The sequence below is a fragment of the Corvus hawaiiensis genome, chromosome 13, assembly GCF_020740725.1.
Source record: "Corvus hawaiiensis isolate bCorHaw1 chromosome 13, bCorHaw1.pri.cur, whole genome shotgun sequence".
Lineage (NCBI taxonomy): Eukaryota > Metazoa > Chordata > Aves > Passeriformes > Corvidae > Corvus > Corvus hawaiiensis.
In genome coordinates, this window is record NC_063225.1 from 21,741,745 (window position 1) to 21,753,752 (window position 12,008).

General features: G+C 50.9%; 1 protein-coding gene across 4 annotated transcripts in view; it reads right to left on the reverse strand.

The window, feature by feature from the left end:
- Positions 1–8,969, reverse strand: part of CSNK1G1 (casein kinase 1 gamma 1) — a 105,608-nt gene extending 96,639 nt beyond the window's left edge. For 3 of the 4 annotated variants that reach the window (XM_048317720.1, XM_048317722.1, XM_048317719.1), the window contains exon 1: positions 8,901–8,969. The gene's annotated coding sequence lies outside the window, so the exon portion shown is untranslated. The remainder of the gene's footprint in view (positions 1–8,900) is intronic. The other variant, XM_048317721.1, reaches the window with a different exon arrangement.
- Between the last annotated feature and the right edge of the window lie 3,039 nt (positions 8,970–12,008).

Consider the following 12,008-nt stretch of genomic DNA (forward strand, 5'->3'; position numbering starts at 1 on the left):
CCCACTCCCAGTTGTGGATCTTGACAAGGCAAAGGCATTTTGGCACGTGCAGTAACTCCTAACATTTAGAAAGGATAAAAAACACTAAGTACCAGTGCTGTACCCAGCAAATCCACACAAAAACAAAGGGCTGTGAATTGCTTTGGAGCCTAATATCAGTTTCGGATTTTAATCACAGAATACCAGGGATCTGAGCAGAGATATTCCCCCCAGAGACGCAAAGCACAGCCCAGCGATGATTTACCACACTGGTGTTGCATCTATCACAAGTCAAACTGAAGCCTCAGCGCTGCCAACACTGCACAGAGCTGCTTCAGAGCAGGAAACCTGTCAAAACCTTTCCAAACAGAGGACAGCTGGGAAGCAGTATCAGATGCCAAAGTGGCTACAGGCCTGATGTCAGCTGCAGGATGATCATTTTGAGAACCCGAGGGCCTCCGAAGCATCCAACCTGGCAGTGAAGGCAAGCCAGCTGAGATAGGCCATGGCTAGAAAAATGTGAGAGCAACCAGGGAGTGAAAATTATTCAGGGTGGGGAAGAACTATAAAATCATAGACTGATTTGGATTGGAATGGCCATTAAAGATCACCTTGTTCCACCTCCTGCCATGGGCAGGGACACCTTCCACTAGGCCAGGTTGCTCCAAGCCCCATCCAACCTGGCCTTGGACACTTTCAAGAACCTCACTAGCTGGAAGAATGACACACAGTAGGTATGCTGGAAGTGTTTCTTTCCATCTAAGTTACTTAAAGCACGTGCTGCCCCAGTCTCTCCCCCAGCACACACCGGAGTGCTGTGACCTGCCAAAAAGCGACAGCAAGAACGAGTCAGTGTGAAACTCCTGAAGGCAAGACCTTTGAAGTCTAACCCGGACTTGAAAAGAGACAACTACAAAGCCTGTGGCCTCTGCTTCATTAAAATAAGACGTTAAAGGTTCTTAAGTTTCATTTGCTCATTGAAACTTGTTCTTCTAAGATCTAGGAAATAAAAACAAGCTGCAGAAACTAAACTGGCCTTGTGTATTACAAAGGAAGACAGTTACAAGGTAACTAAGGACAGCCAAGATCAGGCGGGATGGGATTGCTGCACAATGAAGCAGCTTGTTCCAGTCTTGAGAAGAGTCAAACCCTTCCATTACACTCGGCAGAATTGCCACTGTCAATGAACAATATTAAAGTTGTATTTTAGAGAACTTCCTCTCATTTGCTGTAATAGACCCAAACAAACAGCAGTCAGATCTGGAAGGAATTTTGAGTGATGAGGAATGAAAGCTTGAAGATCCAGCAAGTCTGAGAGGCTTCAAATTGCTGCTCTTCCAAAACCCACCTAAAGGATTTTAGCTAAGAGACGTAACGTTAATGGTTGGGCTCAATGATCTTAAAGGCCATCCCAACCTGAACAAGTCAATGAGTCTATGGTCAATTTATACATCCCTCCTGGCTGAGAGCAAGACTAGGCAGATGCAGACAGATTTCCTGTGTTTGTTCTCCCTGTTGTGAGCCCTCCATGAATGTGAAGGATGACAACTGAAACGATCTGAATCTATCCTCTGACTTGTAACTCAGAAATGAATGTGCAAAACAAAGGAACACTGAGTTTGGCTTATTTCTACAAGAAAGATGATACCTGTGCCAGGGCCTCACCACCCTCACAGGGAAGAATTTCTTCCCAGTATCAAATCTATCCCTGCCCTCCGGCAGTTTGAAGCCTTTCCCCCTTGTCCAAAGTGCCTCCATCCCTTGTCCCCAGTCCCTCTCCAGCTCTCCTGGAGCCCCTTTAGGCCCTGCAAGGGGCTCTGAGCTCTCCCTGGATCCTTCTCTTCTCCAGGGGAGCACCCCCAGCTCTCCCAGCCTGGCTCCAGGGCAGAGGGGCTCCAGCCCTCGAGCAGCTCCGGGGCCTCCTCTGGATTCTCTCCAGCAGCTCCAGGTCCTTCTGATGTCAGGACCCCATGTCTGGAGGTGGCTCTGCAGGTGGGGGCTCACCTGAGTGGGGCAGAGGGGCAGAATCCCCCCTCCCCTGCTGCCCACACTGGGGGATCGGCCCAGGGCACAGTAGGGGTTAAATCCTGAACTGAGCTCTGCAGCAAATTGGTACCATGGAAGTGACTGTGTTTTCCAGCATAAAGTAAATAGCTCCAGGAAACACATCAGACAGGTTGGTTTCACACAGTTCAAATAGGTTTCTCCTACAACTTCATTTAACTACCTTTGGCACTGATGCACAGCGATTCCTTGTGGGCTGGGAAAAAGGAGCAGCTCTATAGGAAGCAGGTATTCCAGAGTTTTCTTAACCTCAACACAGACTGCATGAACTCCCCAGGCTTTATCCCGAGACATTAAAACACGTATATAGGACAGCAGCTACTCAGGATATTTAATAAATGATGTGGCTCCTCTAATGTACCCCACATAACGTGGCCAACTCATCTTAGAGAGCTACAGAGACATGATGGCTTCAGGAAAAAGATTTGGAACTGCAGAGAAACCTTCACATCTTTGTAAACAGCCACAATATTCCCAGCCTAAAGGAATGTCATAATATAATTATAAGAAGAAAAAAGAAAAAAAAAAAGGGAGCAGGAGAGCAGAGGCAGACAGGAAAACAGTTTTCCCATCTCCCCAGTGAATATCCCCAATTCCTGCATTAAATGCTCAGAGTAGCAAATCCAAGCTATTCAATTGTCTTCCACAACACAGAAACTGTCAGGCTGATCTTGAGGGTGGAATCACTGTCAACTCTTCACGCTATTAAGCTGCTCTCCAGAAGAGATTTGCTCACAGATGAGCAAAGCAAACCAGAAGATTGAGACAGGTAAGAGACACCTATCCATTGCAGGAGATGGGCTGCTCCAAATGGATCCGACAATAAGGAAGAACATATGAAAAGCCAGGAGAAAATGGTGGTAATTTCACCCCAACTGAGTTTCATTGTTGCTTTTGCTCATTTCTAGAAAAAAAAAAGGGGTTGTTTAAAAAGTAGGGAGTGTCTGATGAGCCAGAAATCAAATGGGCCATTTAACAAGGAGTTCAAATACCGACTCCCTCAAGCAAAAATCAAAGGTCGGGGAGTGGAGGGTGTTAATGTGGAACACAGAGATGAAGTAGGTACAACAGTTCTGAGACTTCACAGAATCCCAGAATGGGTTGGGTTGGAAGGATCTTAAGCCCATCCCATTCAACCCCTCTGCCATGGGCAGGGACACCTTCCACTGTCCCAGGCTGCTCCAAGCCCCATCCAACCTGGCCTTGGACACTGCCAGGGATCCAGGGGCAGCCACAGCTGCTCTGGGCACCCTGTGCCAGGGCCTCCCCACCCTCACAGGGAGGAACTTCTTCCCAGTAACTCATCTATCCCTGCCCTCTGGCAGTGGGAAGCCATTCCCCCTTGTCCTGTCCCTCCAGGCCCTTGGCTGCAAGGGTACAGCCAGGAAGGCATGGAGGGAAGCTGTCCGGAGGCAAAATTCAGGCTGAGAATAGGAAGGCAATGTGAAAGAGCTGTGTGACAGCACCTCAAAGAACGGCTCCCACACTCAGGCTTGGATTCATTAGGATCTGAGAAGGTTTTGGGACAACTAGAAGCCTGTACAAGAACAAGGACTGAATGGATCAGAACAGCACCACGACAGTGGCCCCTGCAATCACAATCAAAGGCTCCTCTCACCCTGCAGAAGAGGAGTAGAGAAAGCCAGTAGATCCAGAGAAGAGTATATTTGAGGAGGATGCAGTTTGGCGGGGGGGGGGGGGGGGAGGAAAGGTGATTCATAAGAACCTCATCTCCTCAAGAACTCCTACAGATGGGACGAGAATTAGCCATGTGAAAATCCACAGCTAGAAAAAAATCAACACAGTACAAGTCAGATGGAAAGACAAAACCAAGGATCAGGTGTGTTTGTTCACAAACGCTGGAAGTCTAAAAGTATGATGGAAAAACTCAAATGTCTGGTTTGCAAGTGGACATAGCAAAACCACTCAAATTCAAAACACAGTGGAAAGTAGAGGAGCCACTGGACATTAAAAAAAACCACAAGGACTAAGCAAACATTTAGAGGACCAAAGCTGACACCACTATTTGAGCAATTCAAGTTTTTTGTGTCAGCAAGAAATCCTCTGTAAAACAGAATTCCAAGTTTAAGCCAGAAAACCAGAGCCTCAGACACCGGAGCAGCGACAGCAGCCGTCACACTGCCAGCAGCCGGCGTTAGCCAGGCTCCACGTGCCTCCGTGTCACCAGAGCAAATGCCAGGTCAGTGTGACACTGGTTCTTAAACAGCAAAAAGTGATTCCTCTCCAGGGGTGGATGAGAGAAGCAGAAACTCATAGAACCATGGAATGCTTGGATGGGAAGGGACCTTAAAGCTCATCCAGTTCCACCCCCTGCCATGGGCAGGGACACCTGCCACTAGCCCAGGGTGCTCCAAGCCCTGTCCAACCTGGCCTGGAACACTTCCAGGGAATGGGGCAGCCACAGCTGCTCTGGGAAACCTGTGCCAGGGCCTCACCACCCTCACAGTAAAGAATTTCATCTTAACATCGAATCAAAACTAATTCCTGCCTTCACCTTGGATGGCAGTTGGAATATTGGTGTGAGCCCTATGGTGTGATCGTACCAAGTAATCAAAGCCAACCCATCTGTACAGCAAGGCTAAATGTCCAAGAACGAACCAAAATCTAAATTTACAAGCTTTTAGTAAGAAAAAAAAGGCTAGAAGCCACAGGATCTATTATTGTGTTAATGAATCATCAGACAATGTCTCCCAAAAATTAAAATTGTGTTTTACACGCGCTGTGCTGAGCTTGGCCATCTCCTCCCTCCCCGCTTGACCCCAGAAATCAGGCTTTTGGTGGCAAAGGATGATGAGGTGACAGCAACAGCCTCACTTTACCCCAAAGTCACACAGGAGGAGATGGGGAAGTTATTGGTTAAAGCTGGTACCTGAAAGTCTCTTGGCCCAGCTTTCACAGAACAATGCAGCAGCATCTGGGCAACCCCAGCCATGCTGGGCAAACCAGAGCTGGCCCAAAGACCAGCCTAAATTGCTGCAGGGCTAATTATATTGTACAAAATGAAGCTGTGTCTCAGCAGTCAGGGGCTGCTGTCTTTTTTCACCCTTTTCCTTCTTCCTTTTGCAGTGGACAGAGCACATCAACAAGGGAAAAGCAGCTGATATACTCCATTGAAAAAAGCAATGCTACATGGCAGAATCCATCAAACTTCTCTAGAGAGAAAAGCCCTACAGGATAAAAGGAAAATGTACATGTACATAAATAACGTGTACATAAATAACTGGTAAAGAAGGGTAAGGAAGGGGGAAGAACGTATCACTGGTCCCTTTTGCAGCAGAAGGGACTCACCAAAGGATTCTGCTCAACGACACCGAGCCATGTTACTAAGATGACAACATTTGCTACTCTGAATAATTCAGGATGAGAAGTAAATAAGAGCCATGACTCCAAGGAATTGCAGTAAAATCTCGTGATCTGAGTGGGTGATACAATTCACAGCGCAGCACATCAGGAACAACCACCCTAACGTCAACTTCAAGAAACACCACAGACTGAACTCAGGCTAACCATAGGAAGCAGGACTACAGCAGAGTATTCCACAAAAACCATGGCTCCATGGGTTTAAGATCACTAATGAACAAGCACAACATCTGTAATTACAGAGACAATAATATAGGATAAAATACCTCTAAAATACCACTGAAGAGGAACCTGCACCATAAATATCACCCAGCACCTCTGTCAACATCCCCTGTCGTCCTGTGCCCCACCCCTCGTGCCTTACCTGTCTCAAGGAGGCTGGAGCAGAGCTGGCAATGACATGAAAAACAAGAAGAGCCACAGAAAGTCTAAATATATGAGGACAATTCAGCCAAGAGACTACTAGGAATGGAAGAAGTATTTTCCTAAAATCACGAATATCATGAAGAGAAGTGTGAAGTCTCCTAAATTCAACACCTGGCTCAGGCAGGTCATGAACTGCCGGAGAGAGAAAAATAAAGTGCTATTTCCCTGGATTAGATCTGCCGTGTTTGTGTTCTCCCCTCCCCAAGCATCTGCTCCTGGTTACCAGTGAGCAGGATACCAGGCCAGATGGATTCCTGGTCTCATCTGGTAGCACTTTTTAAGGCATTACACAGGATTTCATCTGTTAACCTGAAAATACACAGTGGCTGATTGCTTCCAAAGAGCTGGAAAAGGGGGCAGTGTCAGGGGAGGGAAAGAAGCAAGTGGCTGTGGACTAGGATGGACTCAGGATCCTGCCCAGCTCACAACTCCCCTCACAGTGGAGCTCTGAGCCTGCCTGAATATTTTCCACCGGTGACTCTGGCACAGCAAACCAGTACAGAGAACTGGAACAGCATGAAAAAAACTCCTATGGAAGAGCACGATAGATGGGCTGGAATGAGGCAAGGTCACACACTTCAGACTTCACAAGAAACACTTCTACGAACTGGAAAGCTCTTTAATCCAAGGAAAAAGAAAGAGACAGGATATTAGCTTGTTGCCATGACCCGTGAGCCACCAACCTGTCTCAGACATGAAGGATACCAGCACAAAGGAATCCTCCATGGCACGGCACAGCATCCCAGAGAGCCCTCCCCTGCCCCGCTCCCCGCGGGGATGAGCTTTGAGCAAACACGTGCAGTGAAGAGAGCGACACGGAACATGGAAAAGAGTGACTGTGTGGTTCTGAAAATAAGGAGCCAACATTCAGGCCAAACTTTCCGAAAGCACCAAAGGAGAGAAGAGCTGATTTACAGGAAGGAACTCTGGCATAAACACAGGCAGGTATGTACCAGCCACGGATAAATTTATTGTAAGAATCCAGTGCGAATTTCCAGCCCTCATGGCCAGAAAACTGCGCTTACACAGAACACAGCAAGGAGCCCAAATTGGCCCAAACTTGCAAGGACTTTTGGCCAGCAGTTGAAAACACAGAGTTATAGACTTGCAGAGGAAAGCAGAGAGCTACGCCTCCTCTTCCTCACCACCCAACAGTTCTTAAAAAATAAAAAAGGCACCAGCCAAGTCCAGAAAAAGTGATTTCAGGGTAGGAACTGTTTAAAGAAACACTTGTATCTGAAAAAAGCTTAGGTGTGAGCATAAAGCCCTGATTTTATCAAGCCAATAGTCTAAAATTTCACTGGAGTCGGCAAGATTTTTGCCAGAAGGCTGGAGTATCAGCGGTGCCGGGGTGCCGCTACACCGGCGGCCAGAACTTCAACATGGAAGCTGAGATTTCCCTGGCAGCTCTCACCTCCATCCTCCACTCTTCCGAAGTACATCTGCGGGTTTTTTTGCTAAGAATGATTTTTTTTTTTTTATTCCACACCACAGTGTTTAAATTTTTTCCTTATCTGGTCACACCTTGCCAGCGGTCACCTTTCCCGCACAAGAGCTCCTGGTGATTTTTATCATTGGCAGCACCCCCAGCTCATCTCTGACTCCAAGAGCTCCAGTGTGAGCCCAGCTTCACGTGGAAATAACCAATGTGTGCATCCCTCTACAACAGCAATGTCACGAAACCCAAATTCTCTCATCAGTAACACTTCACCACCCAGGCGCTTCCAAAACTTGAGCCACTGGCAAGCAGTGAGGAATCCTTCACAGATTTTGCAGCCTGAATCTCCACAAACTCATAACTCAAAGGCACTCTTTGTATTTTTTGGAATGTGTCTGTGGGAAAATGCTGCTAATATTTGATAAGAGCTTCTCAACAGAAACAAAGCTCGTGATTCCCAGTTCACCCATCATCCTCTCCCAGCAGACACTGAGTTACCAACAAAGCACCGAACCAGGGATGTAGAGGTGGTTTATCTGGGTAAATCACAGCCGGCAGCTGGGGAGCTGAGGGAAGGAAAAGGCAAGTCCTGAAGAACTTGGGGAGTGGCTGCACAAGCTGACAGGCATTAGGTCACTGATAAAAAAAAAAAAAAAAAATCAAGTCTGAGGTCACACCCATGACAGTGGGACTTTAGGCAGGTCAGGGTGAGCCCCCAGAAATGAGGAAGGTAGAAAATGTCACACGAAGTCGGGGCAGGGGAGGCAGCTCAACAGAGCTTGGGCTCTGCTCAGAAGACTTCCCACAAACTGAGAAGTCACTGTCGAAAAAGCCTAAAGGGGACTGTTGGCAGCAGTGAAACGTTTGGAAGGGAAGATGTCACCCTCCTGAGGCAGTTGAGGCTGCCCCATCCTCGAAGTGTCCAAGGCCAGCTTGGACGTGGTTTGGAGCAGCCTGGTCTACTGAAAGGTGTCCCGGCCCATGGCAGGGGGCGGGATGAGATGAGCTTTAAGATCTTTCCAACCCCAACCATCCTGATTCTATGACTTGGACAAGACAACAAACCCCAAACCTTAAGAGTTCCACACTGTACCAAACAACATATGGAAATACTTCCCAGACACAGAGGGGATATATAACTTCTTCACACAAATAAGTTGCTGATACACCTCCTGTTACACAGAACACTTCTCCTCCTTAGACTGGGAACACCACCAGGCTCGGCAGTTCCCAAGGCACCTCCAAGCTCCTTCCCCGGCAGGTCCCTTCCCCGCACTCCCGGGACAGCCCCTCAGCGAGGGCTGCCACGTTCCCCCGACCCAAATCCGGCCGTTCCGCCCCGCCGGGCAGCACCAGCCCAGCACCCCGAACCCGCCCCGGTTCCCCTCGCCCACGCCCCGGGGGGAGCTGCGACCCCCGCCCGCCGCCGCCGCCGCCGCCCTCCGCGGGGTCCCCTCGGCCGCCCCACGGCGGCTCCTCCGCCCGGTCGGCCGGAGCCGCTCCCGCCGCACCGGGAGGGCTGGAGCGCCGAGCCCGGCGGAGCCTCCGCCGCGGGCGGGCCGCGAGAACCGCCCCCCGCCCGGGCCCCGCCGCCCGCGCCCCGCGGCCGTACCTGCTCCGCCGGCGCTGCGCTCCCCGGGCGGGCCGGGCCGGGCTGGGCCGGGCCGGAGCCGCCGCTGCTCTCCCCGCGCCCGCCGCGGCTCCTCCCTCACGGCGCTCGACGGGCACAGCCCGACCCGGCAGCGCTCGGCGCCGGCACCGCCCCGCGCGGCTCCGCCCTATGGCCGCGCCGCGCCCGCGCCGCTTCCGGGGCACCGCGGGCCCTGGAAACCGCGTGGCGTTGCCAGGAGGAGGCGGCGGGCGGGGAGTGCGGCGGCACAGCGGGCACGGGGCTCCGCTCCCGGCGGGGCTCAGCATCCTCCGGGGCTCCGCTCCCGGCGGGGCTCAGCGTCAGCCGGGCTCAGCATCAACCGGGGCTCAGCGTCAGCCGGGCTCAGCGACAGCCGGGGCTCAGCGTCAGCCGGGCTCAGCATCAACCGGGGCTCAGCGTCAGCCGGGCTCAGCATCAACCGGGGCTCAGCACCTGCTGGGGTTCAGCATCAACCGGGGCTCAGCGTCAGCCGGCGCTCAGCACCAGCCGGGCTCAGCATCAACCAGGCTCAGCATCAGCCGGGGCTCAGCATCAACCAGGCTCAGCGTCAGCCGGGCTCAGCATCAACCAGGCTCAGCACCCACCGGTGCTCAGCATCAACCAGGCTCAGCACCCACCGGTGCTCAGCATCAGCCGGGGCTCAGCATCAACCAGGCTCAGCACCCACCGGTGCTCAGCAGCAGCCGGCCTCAGCACAAACCTGGCTCAGCACCCACCGGTGCTCAGCATCCTCTGGAGTTCAGCACCCACAGGGGCTCAACATCAGCCGTGCTCAGCACCCGCCGGGGCTTGGCATCTTCTGGGGCTGAGCACCCACCAGGGCTCAGCTTGGCACTCCATTGGGACTCAGCATCCTCCAGGGTTCAGCACCCACCAGAGTTCAGCACAAACCTGGGCTCAGCACCTGACAGGGCTCTGCATCCTCTGGGGCTCAGCTCAGCACCCTGTTGGGGCTCAGCATCCTCTGAGGTTCAGCACCCACTGGGGTGGTCCCTTCCAACCCAAACCATTCCTTGATTCTATGGAAGAGGGGCAGAAACCCCCGGGGGTTGTCACCTGGATGTTCTCAGGCTGATTCTGGTGAAACTTGGCATTTTCCAGTTTTAAACAGATGTTTTAAACTGACATAGAATCATGGAATCACGGACTGCTTTGGGTTGGAAGGGACCTTAAAGACCAACTCATTCCCCCCCTGCCATGGGCAGGGACACCTTCCACCAGACCAGGTTGCTCATTCCTTGAAAATGGTTAAAAACACCATGAGGAAAACCTCCCTCCCTGGTGGGCAGGCCTCCAGCCTGGGGACAATCCCATTATCCAGCCACACACGTAACAGCTTGCCAGCATATGGGCCCCACCAAGGATGAACCACAGGCTTATTTGGAAATATCACTCGGAAAATGTGTACAGATCCAGAATTTAGGCATTAAAATTATTTATTTCCCTTACTACCTTGTAATCCTGAGGCTGAGCTTGGAAATTTTTCCCTGGTGCCATAATTAACCTGAAAACAAAGCCCAGTTCTAATAAAAATGGATATTTCACTTTAGATTTTTTTCCTTTCTCTTTTAAAACGTATGTGCAGTTGGCCGACTCAGTATAGGTTTAATAAAGGCTTAATATTTCTTATCAAACCTTTTGTGTTGTCAATATCAAAAGTAGAATGTCTCAATCCACCCACCTGAAAAGCCTGTCCTGGCAGCATCCTGTCTGCTCCAGAATGAGTTTATTTTGCTTATTCTTTGTGCTATTATCTGTGGAAAATAATAATAATGTGGATATCACAATACTGACAATATCTTTGATCAAAGGGAGAGGCACTTTTGCAATTCGGCTCCCATTTTTTTTAGGCACTCCCAAGGAGCATCTTAATTCTGCAAAATTATTTATCATCAGTTTTAGTCCAAGTAGTTCTTTTGCTACATCCTGTTCAACGTGTGGATTCTCATTAGCCCTGTGATAATCCCCTAGGAGTTTATCCCAACGCCAGCCTGTGTGTTGGATGAAGGGGGGGGTCAAAGCTGACCCAAAAACGTTTGGGGGGGATGAGGAGCACCCCAGCAGAGGTTCTGCTTGCCTCCTCGTCCTCAGCCCAGACAGGTGAGGTTCCAGCCCGATTCCCAAACGCCTTATTATGAACAGAAAGGAAACATCCTGCTTTTCTTCTTGCATCTCCGGTCGGGATGAAGCGGCTTGTGGCCGCAAGGCGGCTGGAGCTGGTGGGCAGGACAATTCCCCTTTGTCCGGAGCAGCGGGAAGGACAATGAAGCTCCTGTTGAGGATCAGGCACAGGGAGGCACCACCCCGACACAGCAGCGTGGGCAGGGGGGACCCTGCAGACACGGACCTCAGATCCTTCTGGGTAATGTGCAGAGGGGGAGAAAACAGAGCCAAAGTAAAAACAAAGCTTGAAAGTGCCTGTTTTGGCAGAGAGGTGAGGGCAGAGGAGCGACTGCTCAGAGCGAGAAGGTACCAGGGTCTCACCCTTCTCTCTTCCAATGGAAACAGCCCTGTAACCACTCAATCCAGAGCAGGAATATGCATTTTGGAATTTACCGAAATTAATAATGCTCTAGAAGGAGTCGAGTGTAACTCCCTTAACATAAGCAGGCAACACCTGAGCTCCAAACCACAGTGTCTGCAGCAGGGAGGCTGCACCCCAAAGAGAGGGAAGTCAACAATCATGGCTGTAAATTGGACATGGTCTGGCAACAGATTATTTTTTAGGAAAAGCCTTGAAAATCAGAAAAAACGATGAAAACCCCTCATCTGGGGATGAGGTCCCTGAGATTTGTCGCTGTATTTCCCGTGGTGGGGTGAGAGGTCGGCAGCCTGACAGCTGATGGCCCTGTTCCCCTCCCCTCCGTCTGCATCTCCATGGCCCGGACATCTGCTGTCCCCGCCGAGCAGCTGCCCCCCTGCACAGCCCCGGCTGTGGGACAGCAGCAGGAGATCCTTCCTTCCAGCTAAATCCAACAGAACTGTGCCGTCTGTCCTGTTCCGGACACGAGGGGAGAAGGGGTCTGCCGGGAAAAGCTCAGAAGTGCTCTGGAGCAGCAGCAATTTGTA